Below are 17,766 nucleotides of genomic sequence, written 5' to 3' on the forward strand. Positions count from 1 at the left end.
ATTCGAACCCACGGCAGAGGGAACACATCGGCTTCGCTGGCCCCTCACTGCACGAGAGCACTACAATGGCCGCAGCCGAACACGCCTCGTGTTGTTGTTGTGTTGTTCCCCTCACTCGTGTTAAGCTGCAACACACTCCCGCGCTGTGCATTGTACGCCGTCGTCTTGATGAACTTCCATCTGCGGCGCGAACAGATCAGATCAGATCAGCTTAACGTTGGTCTAATCTCATCTCCAGACATTCCGACGACCCAGCAAAGGAAACCATGAGCCAGTCAGGCTAAACACACATTCGCACATCTACTCTGTTTAACTGCGTCAAACCTCTAACGTATGTATTCTTTATTTTAATTTTCTATGGTCCACTCTGATGCTGTCTAAGCCGTCGCCATCGCATCCTGGTCCGCAAACCTGGGAGCAAGCCCAAGAGCCCATAGTTGCATTACAACATCACAACCAGCTCTGATTGTCGCTGCTGTATTCCAAATGTATTTCGCGACACGTCAGCCACATCTATAAAAGCGGAGCTGAATGCAAAGGGATATTTTCGCAAGACTATTTTAAGAACTCTGCTACCGCATACTGTGCAATCTCCGCGCGGAAGCTAATCCGGTATTCCCTTAACTTAAAGGCTTCCATGGATGAGTCCTTCTGGTTTGGTTTGTAATGAAGGAGGACTCTAGCACCAACCAGAGGTTTAGAATGAAAGAAATCTCCACGTTCGCTCATCCCTGATGCAAGATCTTGGTTGCTCCCGAAACGCTGGCATTTCTTTTAGTGCGAACGCGTTACTCCACTAAGCAGTGTTGAAAAATCGATGGGCCTCTGAACACTCGACCTTTGACCCTTGAGCCTTGATCCTTGACCTTTGACGCTTTGTCCTTGACCGTTCAGATGAAATGACTTGGATACGGTGTGGCTAGGGGAAGGTCACGTGGCACGAAAGTTTAAAAGAAATTGTCTTGGAGGACAATGTAAGGCAACTGCTAGGAAAGAGTAAAGCGAATTAGAAGGATAAGTGCTTTGGCACGTCATACTCGGTTTAACGGCGTTAAAACTCTTTTTTTTTCAGACTTTGGTTGGTGTTATAGTCTTCTACATAACATTCTAGCCGTCACGCTTTTATTTCTGTATTCGTGCGACCATAACTTTCAAATAGTTCGGTGCTTACGCCATCGCTTATCGCACTTGATTTAACTCGCATGCTTGAATAAAGCCTACAAGGCAGCTGCGGCCGTTAAGCAATTTCTCAAGGTACGATCGAGGCGAGGGAAGATGGCGACCGGTATTCGCTAAAATGAAAACGAACTGCTAGAAAACTACGTATCTGATTTAAATCACTACTAAATGCTGTCACAGTCGGCGATAAGTGTGTATAGACTGCATACTCGCGTATTGGTAAAGATGCTCCTGATAACTGTTGTTGTACAGACATTTCGGGAATCCAATTTTTGTTCCCATTTTCATCAGCTGCCAAATGACAAAGGCAATGCATTCATGAGCTTCAATGTAACAGCTGCATGTTTTGCTGACAAGTCTCTTATAATTAGTTGCCGAACGTGTCGTTAAAGTAGTATATAAGCTGTAGTATGGAGCTATTCTCTAGCCAGATTTTAGATCTGTGAATAAAATTTTGCTCAGAGGTTCCATTAGCGGTAACATGTGTCGTGGTTTTAGTGCAATATAATATAGCTTCTGCTGGCTTTGCAATTACGCAAATAGTCTTATGACTTTCTATACACTACTTACAGACTCTATTGCCTGATAGAATTTTTCTTTTGTCTTTTCATAGTTTATAAACTCTGAGGCAATAAACATCGCTAAAAAATTGTAACAAGGGAGTAATTACTCCCTTATTACAAATCTACTTCACCTTGGGCGATTCCCCTAAAAACATTTGACCAAAACTGTTCCCACTTCAAGTTCTTGATCAGTTCGCACTCGGCCTATCATAAGCTTGCCGTCCCGGTTAGCTCACTTGGTAAAGCGACTGCCCCGGTGAAGCGGTGGTCCCGGGTTCGAACCCCGGACCAGGACGAATTTTCCTTTACTACAAACTTTCCGAGAAAGCTGAATAGCTTTCCTTTGTAGAAGTATGGCTGCGCTTGGGTGGACGCCAATGAGTAATTACTCCCGTATTACAAATCCACTCCACCTTCGGGGATTCCACTGAAATCATTTGATCCATCAACTGCGGTATCACATAATTGCTCACGTGAGTGAAACAATTCTGCAGTTCCCCGATGATGGTTCTGTTGTAAATTTTCATGAGGTCTCGTCTGTCTTCGGGAGGCGCCGTCAGCTGGAACCAATGAATGTGAAATCAAGGGAGGAAATCATGTCTGCTCGGTCCCTATAAGCGCCTCCAATATTACCCTAGGGAATTCTTAGGTACTGTCACATATTTTGCGTGTAAAAAATTAAATGACCCTAGTGTGGGGCGCATGCGCGGAGCGCAGCGTAGCTTTAGCGCTGACGAATGAGCATACGCATAATGTCACGTGACTGTTCGCGCGTTCACATATGTCAGCCTTAGTTTATTAGCGACGGATATGCCTGCCGTGTGTTCTGCTATACCCATTTGTTTGGGACTCATGAAATGGGTATTTTTGACTTCTCGTAGCACTCGGCTGTAGTTCATTTCTAGAACATAGAGATGCGGATTTAAATTCGCTTGCACTAAGAAAATCCCAGCATGCTCGGGAGCCAGCAATTTCACACTCCCAAAGTGTTTGCTTCAAAGGCCTGCATCACAACAAAACTAGTGTAAAATGAGTGTATAAATATAAGACTTTGGACAAACTAGCTTTGTGTTGCAACCTCTAAGCTATATCGGAAAGTCTCGGGATCGTTCGAACACGAAGGTGTGCTCGCCTTATTGTGAACAAAAAAAAAAAAAACGAGGGGGGTGGGGCATTCGATTCTCACATTGGCCAACTGTCGTTCGAAGTTCACAAGGTTGTCAGAAATATTCTTTAGTTCCTCTTCAGTGAGGTTGGGTCTTTTAAAACTCAATGCGATTTCGACGAGTTTCTTATAGGCATCGATTATTTGCATGTTGTGTTCTTCATCTGGATATATGAGCTCGTTTCTTCCCAGAGAATCGAATTCTAACTGATCGATCTGAAAAGAGAGAAATCGTGCTTTAGTAAAAAAATGTTTCCATTTTTTCAATAACAGAGCGTTAGAAACCTGATGGAGGAAACAATGAGTCGTTGGTCGCATAGTTCTCAGACCGAAAGTAACGTCACAACACAGGAAGCGACTGCACCAGGCGGGAAATGACAACTATAAGTTTCGATGTATGTTCACTTCGTCCGTGTGGCCACCTCTAGACACTTTCGAGGAAACATCTAACAACAAGCTAGATGACCAGAACTGATGTCTGGTTGTGTGCAGATAGACGCATAGGGCACCGCGAACACAGTCATGAAAGCACGACACCAAACTGAATCTAATGCCATCACATTGCCAGCACCTAATGTAATTGGGTTCTCTCAGATCATGACCGGCAGTTTATCAATATCCTAAAAGAGAAAAGTGTACAACTGCTGTCTATTACTTGTACTGACCTGAGGGGCAGAACAGGGAAACATGGAGGCTTAACAAAGTTCAAGTTAAAGGCAAGGAAAAAAACGGAAAGAAAATTGATAGGTGAAGCGTTAACAGACCAGAAACGGGCGGAGTGGGTGAGGGAACAAAGATGGGTAATGGCATCCCAGTGGATATCAAGAGGAAGACATGGGCTTGGGCAGGGCATGTAATGCGAAGGCAAAAAAACCGCGGGTCTTTAAGGGTAACGGAGTGGATGCGTAGCAGGGGTGCGGCACAATGTTAGGTGGGCGGATGAGATTACGAAGTTTGCGGGCATGCGGTGAGCGCAGCTGGCAAATAACATAGTTAATTGAAGAGACATGGGAGAAGCCTTTGTCCTGCAGGGGGCGTAGTCATGCAGAGGATGATGATGAATATAATTCGGTGACCCAGTAAATTTTTTCTTTCGTGAACTCTCCGAGTTACAAGGTTTGGAACTATGAGGAAAAGCTGGAGATTAAGCGTAGCTTAATGTACAGCTAGGTAAAACGGCTTTACTTTCGGCTGAGTCATGTCAATGCTGTATCAGTAAAACTCGGATATTCTAGAAATTAAAGTGGAATTGATTGCGGAGTGGTTAACTGCAGATTAAACTGGCAATAAAAGACATGAGGACTGCCACGCTCCACCTCAGAGCTTCTACGCATGTCAGTGATGGCTTCCAGTAACAGACATTCGGGAAAACTGGGACCTTTCATAAGTTGTCGACTGTTAAGTTCTACCCGCCACTATTAGACGACCACCTGTCAATTTTATAGCGAGTCTGTTTCAGAACAATAAATATAAAAATAAAAAGAACTGTTATATGTAGTTGACATCAATTTGTGCGGCGGCCTGCTCTCCCCAATCTCGTTAGAAATGAGATTCTTGACATCTCTATCAAAGCAAACGGAAAGGACGGTGAAGATTCCAGTCTTGTACAGCACTTCGGTGCAATTTTCGAATATCGTCTCGGTGTCATTGGTTATCGGCCAGTGGGCGAGGCGAGACAAGTTCATGATTTCCCTCATCACATCGGGCTGGTCTCCTAATTCTGGAGCAACTGAAAAAGAAAAAAAAACATGCATGCACACACGTACACTCAGATGAACTAATAGGTATACGCGCAGCTTATACAGTTCCGGACAACTTAACTTGCAACGACCGAGCGAAGACCTGAAAGTACTGGTGGCGCCGTTTAGCGGCACACAAGTGATGAAAATCTCACTTGAATGAGCATAGTTGGCGTTAGATGAGCCGATGAGCGCTCCCTTGTTGCGTCTAGTTGTATACCGCATTTACTCGGATAAAGAATAAGCTCGCATGACGAACGCATCTCCTACTTTGGCTGTTAAAAGTTGTCCCCCCCTCCCTCCCCTCACGTTGTCAACGCACCCATTCTTTTTTGTGAGCAGCCTGCTGATGAGGATAGTGAATGCCAGCAGACGCGCCTTCTTTTCGACGCGGAAAGAACTGCGCAGAACTACAAAGAAACTATGCCTGGGCACAGAGGGTTTCTGTCTTCGATCTGCCATATTAATGACTATAGCAACTTGTTGCGGTTGGGGAACGCTACGAGTTGGGCTATCATACCCAGGAATTTTGCACAAAAGTATGTTTGAACGAGAAACCATTCATGAGCGCTATTTTTTTTTCATATAATATGTATGATTTCACTATATCAATCAACATACCTGCAGATCACCCTACGTCTCACTTGAATTTTTTTTTATTAAGGTCTTTGCTATCGTCAAAAGCATTTTCCGTTGGATTTCGTATCGGACTATCCACGGTTTGATGCGACCGATAGAAACACTTTAAAAGAAAGATTTTGCCACGTATGAGAAGAATGGACCATTGTTTACAATATTAGCGTAAAAGGATCTTGCAATTTTCAAAATTCTTGCCCGAAATTGTTGGACATGAGCGAACTGTGGACCTCCTCTCTTTGGGCAGCAACATGCACCGCTGAGCGAATTATACGCGCAAGTACGATCAGGTTTAAGATAAAAATGCTAACTAATGTTCCGAGCGACGAAACCGTTCTGAAGAGCGCGTTTTTATTTGCTTAGAAGGCGCGTCGTACAGAATGAAATATTTATCCCATGAACTTACAGCTTAATTCCGTTTTCACCGTTTCAATATTTTGTTCTAAATATTACATCCCGCGAAGTGAACGCACCACAAAGAATTTTCGGAGAATTTTCGGGAAAAAGTGCGTTCATTACGCGACCAAATACGGTAATCTCTACGGCAATATCCTCGAGTGCTTTTCCTCGAGCTTTCAGCTCTCATACCTTTTACCATGCTTACTATTTCTAGCTTAGTTTTGCAAATAACACTTCACAAACGCTATCGCCACGTGGTCTGTTCAAAAGAATGAAGCTTGACTTTCCCGCCGGTGTTTGTCTAGGTATTAAATAAATAAAAATAAATTGCCCGCACAGACAAGCACGGCGATAGCCCTCCAACAGAAATTCCGGACAGCACCGATATGTGGGCTGCAAAGGCTAATGGCCTATAGGGCTTCAACGGAAGGTGACTCAAACATTCTAACGTAACGAATAGCGCCCTGACGTAACAGATGATGTCAGTGCGGTATGTTTGAACGTTCGCAGCCATGCGCCGCGTGGCGGCAGCCAGGCAAAATAGAAACGCTTGTCCCGAACTGCTGGTAATGAATGCCGCTGGAGCGAATTCTCCTCTTCGTAATCATAAAGGAAATAAATATTTTAAATAAATAAATAATATACTTGAGTTTGTGATCTCGTGGCGGCCCCAGTGTTCCGACTGAAAAACAACTGGTCTTTTAATCTTGCCTTCTGTCATTCTGGGAACTGTATATATTTGCATACTACGGATTTACAAACATAACCGATGGCGGTCGAGAAATGGACGGAGGGAGGCCATAACGAAATTACCTAACGTTGTCACTGTAGGGAATGCACAGGAGTAACTGAAGGTCCTTGTGAATGTCTTTTGCCTTATAACGGACTCGACTGATGATTACGCGCCTGGATCCTATTTTCATTATCTGCTATGTCGCGGTAGTATTTCCCCGCCACCACCATTTAATATCACCAACACCACCATTATCATCAACATCATCATCGTCCGCCTGACTGTATACGTCCGCTGCAGGGCAAAGGCCACTAAAAACTCTGTTGCGTAACAACGTCGTATTCGTTTGTTTTTTGTTTTTTTTTTTTGCTGAAGAGAAAGTCGCAACGGCTAAATAAGTAAATTACGTACTGTTAAAAGGAAATTAAAAGCAGTAAATTACTAGAACAAGAGAAAAGCGATAAAGTCAAGAAGGAGACCATAAAATCGAGTGCCTGTCCGATTCGTCCCCCCATTTTTTACGTCCTCGTGTTGAGCGGCATTCTCCTTTTTTTTCCCGGAAGTAATGAACCAATCAGCTTAACAGCACACTTGTAAAAAAAAATTGTCTTGCGTGCTTGTGCTAAAGATGACGGAAAGCTCACATACCTATGCAGGCGTTGTAAGCAACAGCAGATTTGTCTGTGACGTTCTGGCACTCGTAAATCAGGCTCATGTCTTCAAGTATGCCTAAACGGGTGGCCGAGAAAAGAGTGACGACCTTATCAGACGAATGAACAAGAGATAAAGCTCCCATGCCATAGCTGCGGAAGCTTCCAATCACATTCCATACATAAGCATGGACAAATGGGGCACGGTGATGACACCGCATCTGACACCCACATATTCCGTACCCGGATGTTCTGTATCCAGATATTCCGAACCCAGATATTCCGTCGTACGCAGACATTAAGAACAAAGACGTTTTTTCAACGGGAAGCTGTCTACGAACGCACTTTTTTCGAATATCGTAAGATTGCACCACAACCGTAAAATCAGCCTCAGATCCCCCCGCGGGACTTTTGTACTTTTTTGTTACTTACTGCTATTGGTTATTAAGACAGTCTTAACTATTTGGTGCGAGCGCCAGAAAAACTTAAGTAACAATATGTTTCTACGCAGAGAAAGATTAGCCCATTCCGATCAATATGTTCATAACATTATCGTATAATATGCTACAGTTTCTTCACAATTAGAAGTGGTGCCCAAGGAAGTCGGACTGGTTTCTTAAAACAGTCATGAGCGGAGGGCCGTAGTGAGCTTGTCTTCTATTAATTAGGTCCTCTTTTAATTCGAAAGAATTAATAGATTTCTGAATTCTGCTCCTTGCAGCCTACCAGCGTCGAAAACCGCTCACTCGAGTTGAACGTTCTAGAACTCAAGTGACCACGCAGAGAACAGTACACCATTACAAAATATCAAATAGCACATACGATTTAATAATAAAGGAGCAATTACTCATTGGAATCCAGCCAAGCGCGGACATGAAGGAAAGCTATGCGGCTTAATCAGAAACCTTGTAGCAAATGGAAAATTCGTTCTGCTCCGCGGTTCGAGCCCGGGACCACCGCTTCACCGGAGCAGTCGCTCTACCAACTGAGCTAACCGGGACGGCAAGCTTATGATAGGGCGAGAGCGTATTGGCCAATAACTCGAAGTAGCAACAGTGCAGATCAGATGTTTAGCGGAAGCCCCCATGGTGGAGAGAAATTTCAAAGCTTCTGTGCATCTGCACATTGACCCTGCTCTTGCTGGTGCTGCAAAGCAGAGGAGATCGTGTGCCCAGTGTAGTTTGTACTAGGTCACTGGGCAGTTCAATATAACTTTATATGGCACAAGGCACAAGTGCGCATTTGTAGAGAATATGCACTGCTGATTATCAAGTTCCGAGCTGAGGGCAACAAGAAGAGGATATAAAGGCTCAGAACGCTTTTGTTTCGTCTCTTCCTAATAATATCGTCGCAGGTGTACCAGTCTTAAGTTTTTCTTGAAAAGCAAAGCGGATGGATAGAACATGCCATACTTTTAAGCGTCTCCTGCAGCTGGTCAGTGAGGAGGTCGAGAGTGCCCTTCGAAGAATTGCTCTCTGATATGTTTTCCCTTTCTATCCACCCACCGCACGCCTAAGAGAAGAAATCCTCGCACGGGTTGACGAATTCGTCTATGGACTGGTTGATAAGTTTGGCTGGACGACCAAATCCATCCATCCATCAATCAATCAATCAATCAATCAAAAGCGTCTATTTCACGTTCTTAGTGGAGTAAGTCTGACGTAACATACTTCTCATTGCTCTGCTTTCGTCTTAGGCCTCTAAACTGAATATACCCAGTTGTCACGGCTCGTTCTGCGGAAATCTAATGCGTGTCAGATTTGAATCCACCCTTTTATGCGAGGTATAATAGGGACACTACTTAGCTCAACCATAGCCCAGCCTGGCGCGGCCGCGACCACCATTGACCTTTAATGACACGCTTGGTGTGACGTCATAGCCTAACTCCTGCTCCTCCCACTAGGGGCGCTGCAGCCGAGCACGTGGTCTGACGTCACGACAGCTGAGGAGAGACGGGGCTCAACTCGCGCGGTCGCCGCGCGGCCGCGACCACCAAGGCTAACCCCCGCTCCTCCCGCTAGGGGCGCTGCAGCCGAGCACGTGGTCTGACGTCACGCCAGCTGAGGAGAGACGGAGCTCAACTCGCGCGGTCGCCGCGCGGCCGCGACCACCAAGGCTAACTCCCGCTCCTCCCGCTAGGGGCGTTGCAGCCGAGCACGTGGTCTGACGCCACGCCAGCTGTGGAGAAACGGTGCTCAACTCGCGCGGTCGCCTCGCGGCCGCGACCACCACAGCTAACTCCCGCTCCTCCCTCTAGGGGGCGATGGCGATTACCAAGTATATCTAAGTATATATTAGAGATTACCAAGTATATCCAAGCATTACCAAGCATAAACCAAGTGTATCCAAGCATTACCAAGTATAACCAAGTGTCACCAGGCTATACCCTTTCACAAATCTATTATGCTTCGCATCCTAGGCTTAACCTTAGCTAAGCCAGGCCATTTTTTTAATGAACCGCGTGGCGTTCTAATAGCTCAGGTAGCTGCAGAGGGTGCATGTGCGCATTATGTATAAATGGCATGCGCGTTATGAGGTATGCCCAAAATATAGGTTCATGTATGCAAGATATTGTGCAATTTCACTTGATTTACGGTCTACTCACATCAATCTATCTGATCGTTGAGTGTAAATGAATATGCATCGGAGGTCTGCAATTAAGAAATTGTCCTGTAGCCCTATTTGGGATAAATCATATCGGCCCTCCTCCAGTTGCTCCAGATAGGACAAACGCATCACTTGCGCGCGAAGACAGCATTCGAAGAGAGCGGTCGTGGTCGCTCGCCTCTCCGCCCGGTCGGCGCCCGTTCTCGCCGGTCGCGCCTGTCCTCCGAGGAGAGCGCATGCCCCTTGCCTCTCCTCCCGAGACGCGTTCGTTTTTAACGAACCCGCCTCGCCTCGGCCGCGCCCGGCCCACCCTCCTGCCAGCCCTTTGGATTCTGGACAGGAGCTCCGAGCGCGTCCAGCGCCGTCCGGCGCCCCACCCTAGGAGCAACTAGGCCGCCCCGCCGCCCGCGTCGGAGCCCCTCGTACCGCTACCTAGGCCTACCTACCCGGTGGCCGCTTCGGCGGCCGGGTAACCCTCTACCGCGGGGAGAGCCTCTTCGGGCCATCGTCGTCAGCTGCAGCGGCGGCGGCCCCTGTTCCTGAACACCCCTGCAGCCGGCACAGCGGACTACGATGGCGGCGGTCCAACCTTTGCCTCGGCGCCTGCTGTGCTGCCCCGGACCAGTTCGCGGCTTGATTGCTGCCTCCCGCCCTCCCCGTGCGCACCGGTGCGCTCGGGGCCCCGACGCGCCGCCTACTACGGCGGTCTCCAGCGTTCCATCCCTGCTGCCTCCTGACGCAGCCCCCGGCGTAATTTTGGACACCACCGCCGGTCCCTGGACGCCAGCCCACTGACGCCCTGCTGTCATTACAGCCCCTGCGCGCCGCCGGCAACGGCGGTACTCAGCGCAACCCGCCGCGCTGCCTCCCAGCAGTCTACCCGCGGTCCCCACCGGCCACCCATCGGTGGCTCTCTGCAGGCAGCCTCAGCTACCTTGCAGCCCTCGCCTGCCCTGGTCGGCTTTCCGGCTGCTCCGGGGTGCCGGCTCCTTGCCTCCGGCAAGCCCCGACGTGCGCGCGCCACTCCCAGCGCGCGCCGTTCATCTTCCCCTCCCCAGCGAGTCGGCTGCTGCGGCGTGCCTGGTGCCTCTCCATCTCCACTTGGTCTACGTGCCCCGGATGTTGTCTGCGGTGACCCTGTGAAGTGCTGTCCCTGTCCTTTGCCACAGCCCCAATCCCCCTCCCCTCCCCCACATCCCAACCCCCTTTCCCTGGCCCCCAAGAGTGATGCCCACGAGGCCAACATACGTCGGGGCCAGTATCCTCCTCCCCAGAATATCCCTTAGCATCAACAACAACAACAACAACAAAAGAGAAAAACTGCAGTTCTCACAGGCAATGACATGCAAGCGAAGTGAGACAGACGAATAATGAAAGACAGCATGAAAATTCTTAGCTTGAGGAAATGACGGAAGGAAGCTTATTTTAATAGATGCTATTAACGGGGCACTAAAGGGATATACCAAGTGCAGCCTGATAAGCAAAATATAAATGCGCTGCGTCTGTTCGTTGTTTAGCCTCAATCTACGGCGTACACAAACACAAACTTGATAGTCGAGTGACTTCCCCCAAATGTCGCATATTTTTTTATACGGTGGCGTATTGCATTGTTTTGTCTTTCGAAGTCGAAAAAAAAACTTAAGGCCTATGCTAAATTTGTTTCGTTCAGTGCTCTCGACAAAGATTGCAACGTTTTTATGGTCATCATTTACACAGCCCACCCTGAGCACTTTTCCCGTGGATATCAGATGTAAAGTGCGGTCTCGATTAAGATGTCCGAGCAGACATCGGCCCAAGGAAACTAAAGAGCTGCCTTTCAACAAGATGGGGGGAGGGGGGTGGGGGGCTTGTTGGTGCATGGCCAAGGGTGAGAAGCTGGGTCGCATCTTATCAGAGGACGTAACACTACGCCGTCTGGGGTTCTCTCTCCTGATCCGTCACCTTGTAATTCTATTTTCCTCGGTTAAATTTTCGAATATAGCGCTAAAATAGGATGTGAAAACTCAGTTTCTTCTTGATTCTGGCATTTCAGGACACGCTCTTTCACGGAATGCGCTCTTCGCCGGTAAGGCGAAGCAGGAGTAAGACGCACAGCGGTCGGTAACTCTAACGGCTCCGGAAACGATTGTGCGGGGTTTGAATTAAACGCAGCCTTCTTAATGCATATTATGGGGACAGGATCAGGAGGTTAGCCAAAATAAATCGAAAATTTTAAGTGATATTTAATTAACAAGAATACCAGCCCGTGTCGAAACAAACGCCAGGTGATTGTTTCGAGCGATGGTACACATTTCGAAATTTCATTTTTTTTCCTCAGCAATAAAGGCGTATTTTGCGGCTGGAGAAACATCAACATGCGTAGAAAGAGCCTTTGAATTTTACTAAATAAATATTAGGTGGAGGGATGTCCAGTGCTTCTTTAAGTGCAGTGCACGTTTAAATGAATTAGCAAGGCGTGAAATAAAAAAAAACAGCCCCGAATAGTTTACCTCGCTGCTTGCAAACCTCGGTGTTCCCCACTGTGTAGTCTCCTAGAAAAAGGCGTAAGAAAGAAAACTTCCGATCAGGCATAATAAATTAGAACGAACTGTCAATCTTTACCAATGTTATCGAAAATAAGTCAGTTAAATAATTCCCCTTTATAACGTAGAGGAGGAAGGGGTGAGCGCTTTAGATGAATTAGAATATTTCCGTCAAAGTGGCAGGGCGGCACGATGCTTTTTTTTTCTAAACACAGCCTTGCAACTGTGAACGATTCCTACAGTGATTGTAGAGGCGCCAAGTCCATTACTCCTAGTCCTCTGATGTGTCTGGCTTTCGGGATGGCTGAAGAGGAAGCTGCGCTCCTCCTATGGGCTCAACAAAATTTATTCCTACGCCCGCTTGCCGCTACTACGTTACTTCCCTGACCCCTGCGTCCAAATGACATCCGTCGCAGTTAGAAAGCCAGGGGATGAGTTCAAGATCCTATGATGAGAAAGTCCTAAACGAGACTATATCACGGTAGAACATCGCTAATTGTGTCTCAGGCATTCCTGTGTAACATCTGCATATTCTTCTGTAGACGAGAGCGGTTGCCAATAGCTCTAGCGTGCCAGTTCCCATAACAGCATTCAGTCGCAGTGATTTTGACGCACACATTTTTCGTTGCGGTGTCTACGGGCATCTGTAAAAGCGGGAGCCGCCATCCGCCTCCTCCCTTGCTTCTATAATGCACTCATTCCTAGCCCCACGTGACTCCATATGATCCATTGCGATAACGAAAGAGCTGTCAAATGGAGCTGAAACGGACGACGGAGAACTGATGACGTAGTCAACGGGTGCATTAAACCCAAGAGAAAGGCTCGCATACAAGTCGCACTGCACAACATTTTGGCCTCTTGCTAAAACACTCACAACTGGAGTTGACGTCCGATATAGCTCTGCATGTTCAGTTCCTAGAGCACATATGTAGATGTATACACGTTTCGAGAGCTCATGAAATCTGTCGCTATCTCAGCTTTGCTTAAGTGCGTTGAGGGAGATGTGTAAGTGCGTTGAGGGAGATGTGCGATAGAAATCGTCGTTCGTAAGGGAAGCATGCAACTCCGAGGCTGATCTTGCAACCACAGCATAGCCAAGGAGAAAAATCATCGTCAGCATAACTTGGTCCGTAAACTTTGTGAAGTGGAAAAAAATATAGAGGAGATTGCCTTTTGTTTCTCCGATCTCCATTGGCGCCGAAGCTGCCAAGGTTGAACACGTTGACAGGAACGCTATTATGGCGAGATTTGTGGCTGGCATAACTTCTAAGAAGAATATGGACGAAAAATAAAAGAATAATTCCAAGGCGAGTACGAACTGCAGAAGCGCGTCTACACGTAGGTCGTCCTTTTACGGGTTAGAGTGTCACAGCACTGTTGTGCTTCCGTGACGGTAACCATTTGTAGAGCAGTGGGTCACATGTGTCCCACTTTTCTCAAATGCCAGAAAATAGAGAATGGTGCACCTACGTGTCCTATTTACCCTATTTTTGCACGCAAAAACAACAGACTTATAAAGAAGCCATTCAATGCGTTTTTATCTTTAACTAATAGGCCTCGTAGGCATTCTGTGTTTTTAAAACCGCGTGCGCACAGTTCAAAGAGATGCATCTTGGCAGGAAAGAAAAAGATTTCGAGAAATCGTGGAGTTTTTGTGCTTTTTCCACCAGTAAACTGCATCATAATACTTCTTGATGCAATTCTCAGTTCTAATGCAATTTGCCGTATACGTCCAAAAGGCTGTGGTAGGAGACCATTGGAACTGTGTATTTCTTTTTTCTACAAAACAAGTGGATGAAATGGCTTGAAAGTGATGCCACTCAATTGCTAGATTCTATCTTAGTGCAGTTTTGCAATTTGAATGAATGTGAGAGATGCACAGAGGTTGCGATTTATAAAAGGTTGACGACGCCTTTTTGGGAATGCGCGGGTTACTGTAATGGCTATTTGTAATTATACCTATATACTGAAAGGATATTCGTGCAAAAGGGGGAGCTGGTGATAAAATACACTCAAAGACAATTTGGAGGAAGCGGATAGTATTGCAAGACCCAGCACTGCACCATGGCGGCACTTCATCGTTCTTATCTTCATTTTCATGGACAACTCAAAGTTCCACCTCCATAGATGTGGCGGTCTCTACTTTGTGCCTGCTTTCCGTTGAACCCGAAATAATCGTTCATTTTTTGTTCTCTTGCCACTGCTTTTTTTTTACGGAGGCGCCTCCTAAAACACCTGTTACGACATCTTGGTCTAAGTTTGTCGGCTCGGGTTGTCCTGTCTCTTGGTGCTTCAACCTATAGCCACAGCAACAGGAATGTGCTCTCAGCCATTCGAAGTTTTCTTTTAGGTATGAAACTGCTACGAGCATAAAATCCTTCGGAATTACATGTTCTGCATACTCATGTTAAAAAATATACTGAAATCAGAACATTCTAAACAGTGCACGTATGGCCCCGTTCTCATTTTCTGTCACCAATCTCACAGCCACCAATTGGTTCTTATTTTAAAATAACCGAAATTTCAGCCCTTTTATTTAATCTGAAAAACTCTTATGACCATTTGTCAGTCGCTGCCTGTACCTTGGCCCAACACCCAAAGTGGGTACGTGCCATTACCTCCTTGAGGACAACAGCAACAACAACAACATTAGGCGCGTCCATCATAGTTCGCTATACAATGGCTAGCAAATGAAGAGGAGCCAACCCGACGATATCTGGCGACAGCAAAGGGAGTGGTTCATACTAAACCTTGAGGAAGCGCCAGCTAGATGGTGCAATTAGTACCATGATATTCTGTACGGAACTTCGACGGCAATCCAGCCGTTTAGTATGACATTCAGAGCCAGACTAGTCATTAAGTAAAGAAACACTTTAGCGTCAGGTATGTCGTGCCGATGTTTGTGACGGCCTCGAGATTCTGAGGTAAAAGAATGGGACAGCTGACAGCATTTTTAGCATGCTTTGCCACTTCTGATTGAAAAGTGTCCGTATTGCAGGGTGGCTCACTCCAATACAGTAACAAGACGATAATCTATCGTTTGACTCCATGGCAGTGCCGTACGCGTGGGCCACGAAAGGTAAAGTAGGATTGTAGCTTACCTTGGTACGATGAACGATACGACATCCGACGAGGAGTGCTTCAATGACGTGGAAAAAAAAGACACGTCCACTGTCACTAAGCGACTAGCTGGTCGCGCATTGTCGATGCACAAAACGATGCAACTAGAAGATAGCAACATAGCTCGAAGTACCAACGGAAAAGGGCAGTGGTCTCGGCATACCAGATGAGATGGCCGACGCTCATAAAGTGGTTCCTAGAGACCGTGCAGGTCAGTGGCCCGTATAGGTGAACGCAAACAAGACCGAATGGGCGTGCAGGGTATGAAAGTTGCTGCAAGAGGTCGGTCAGACGTAGCGCGGTGGGAGACTTACGGAGTTGACAGTCGAGGCAGGATGGGACGTACTTGCGAATATACCCGTACATTCCACGCCATTATTAATGCCGAGAAATCCTTTTGTATATTTTCAGAACTCTAGCAAGTGTACACTGAGGATCGGCATGGAATGAAGCACACTTGTCAAACTGTAAATGGTGAGGAATTCCTAGGATCCACCGACGAACATTAGAGATGTAGGTGGACCTTAGAGATGGCCGTCCCGGAGTGGGAAATTCGAACTTCATGGCGCAGTGCGCGAGAATGTTCAACCGCTGATGATGTGGAGACGTTTATGACAGACACATGCCCTCAGTCTTTTCGCTGCTCCTTAGGCGTACCAGTGCAGGTAAGGGGTTAGAGAACTAGATTTGCGGCCGAGGAGCTTGCAGCATTGCTGCGAAGTGGAGTGCAAGACAGAGCTTCGGCGCTCCTGTGCTTGCGGCCAAGTTCGTAGATTACGGATGTAAAACTCTTGAATGCAGAGATCCCGGCGGGCGAGGCGACCGGACGGGTCTTTAAGAGAGCCAGCACAGCGCGACGTGTCTCATGTCGACATCAACCTGGCGGCCGTATAGATTACGGCCGAACTATCATTACCGCCCAAACGACAGTTAAACACTCCTCCGTAACGGAGTAGTTACATTCACTTTGGCTAGCGCCCGACTAGCGTACGAAACGACGTATTCTTGAGATCCACGTTTAAGCTGAGCCAAGGCAAGTCCGGAGGCCGAAGCCATTCGCGTCAATTTTTACCTCGCTAAGCGTTGGTGCCGGAGTACTGACAGTGAAGTCAGCCAACGCTTCCTCGCGTTCGGCGGGCAGGTCACGTGGTGCGGCCAAGCAGATTTGTCACGGGCACAGTGATACACGTAGAATTGCGGACAAAGCGCTGAAAATGGGAACGCGTAGCTGATAAGTTTCGAAGTTGCTTGATCGAAGTCGGTCGGGAAACTACGCAACAGCACGGAGTTTGGTCGGGCCATGTAAATGGCCTTGCTTAGGAAGACGTGGCCCAAACTTATCAACTGCCTGGCACCACACTGGCACTTCTCTGATCTAGCTGCAGGTCGGCGTCGGTTAGGCACGCCGAAAATTGCTGTAGGTGCGCGAGTTGGAGTCGGAAATCGTTGGAAAAGACAAGGATGCTGTCTAGGTAGCAGAGGAACGCGGGCTACATGAGCTTGCGTAAGATGTTTTCCATCATCCATTGGAAAGTGCCTAACGCTTTACACAGGCCGAGTGACATTACAGTAAACCGGCAAAAACCGTCGGATGTAACGAATGTCTTCTCTCGGTCAGAGGCGGCCATCGGCACATGCGCCGCCGCTGTGGCACAGTAGCTATGGCACTCGGCTGCTGGCCCGAAAGACGCGGGTTCGATCCTGACCGCGGCTGTCGAATTTCGATTGAGGCGAAGTTTTAGAGGCCCGTGCACTGTGCACAATGTCAGTGCACGTTAAAGAACCCCGTGGCCGCAATCTCCGGAGCCCTTCACTACGGCATCCGTCATAGCTGGAGTCGCTTTGGGACGTTAAACCCCCATAATCTACAAACCATAAACTATTGGCACATGCCAGTAGCCAGCTTTAAAGTCAAGGAACGCAAAGTACTCTATGCTTTGAAGACAAAATAAACGAGGAAGGGGGTTATTGTCTCGATCCCTAACATTGTTGAGGCGGCGCAATTAGCGCACATAATCTGGCAAAACCACCTTTCTTCATTTCTTTCTCATTTCATTTCATTTATGTATAATCTTGCCATACAGATTAAGAAAACACTGACTGTACCCATAGCCAGATGCTAGTGTGGGTTCAGAAACTAATTACATAATGGCAATGACACAGCACTTCTGTAAAATGAAGAGCACAAAATCAACGGCGAAAGACCAAAATACTGCATACAATGAGAAGAAAACAAAACAATGTTCATTTTACAGCAGAATGAGTAAAGATCTATCAAGAACAACACTGTACAAGAAATACAACCCGAAAACGACTGTCACAGAGGTCAAATAAGGCTCATAAAATGTGTTCTTAATGTTTAATTTTTTCTTGGCACTGTTTTATTTCTGGGGGTAAAGCATTCTAAACCTTGACTCCAGAAAACTGCACCAATCTTTCACTAAAGATGTTAT

This window comes from Amblyomma americanum, chromosome 2 (assembly GCF_052857255.1).
Source record: "Amblyomma americanum isolate KBUSLIRL-KWMA chromosome 2, ASM5285725v1, whole genome shotgun sequence".
Lineage (NCBI taxonomy): Eukaryota > Metazoa > Arthropoda > Arachnida > Ixodida > Ixodidae > Amblyomma > Amblyomma americanum.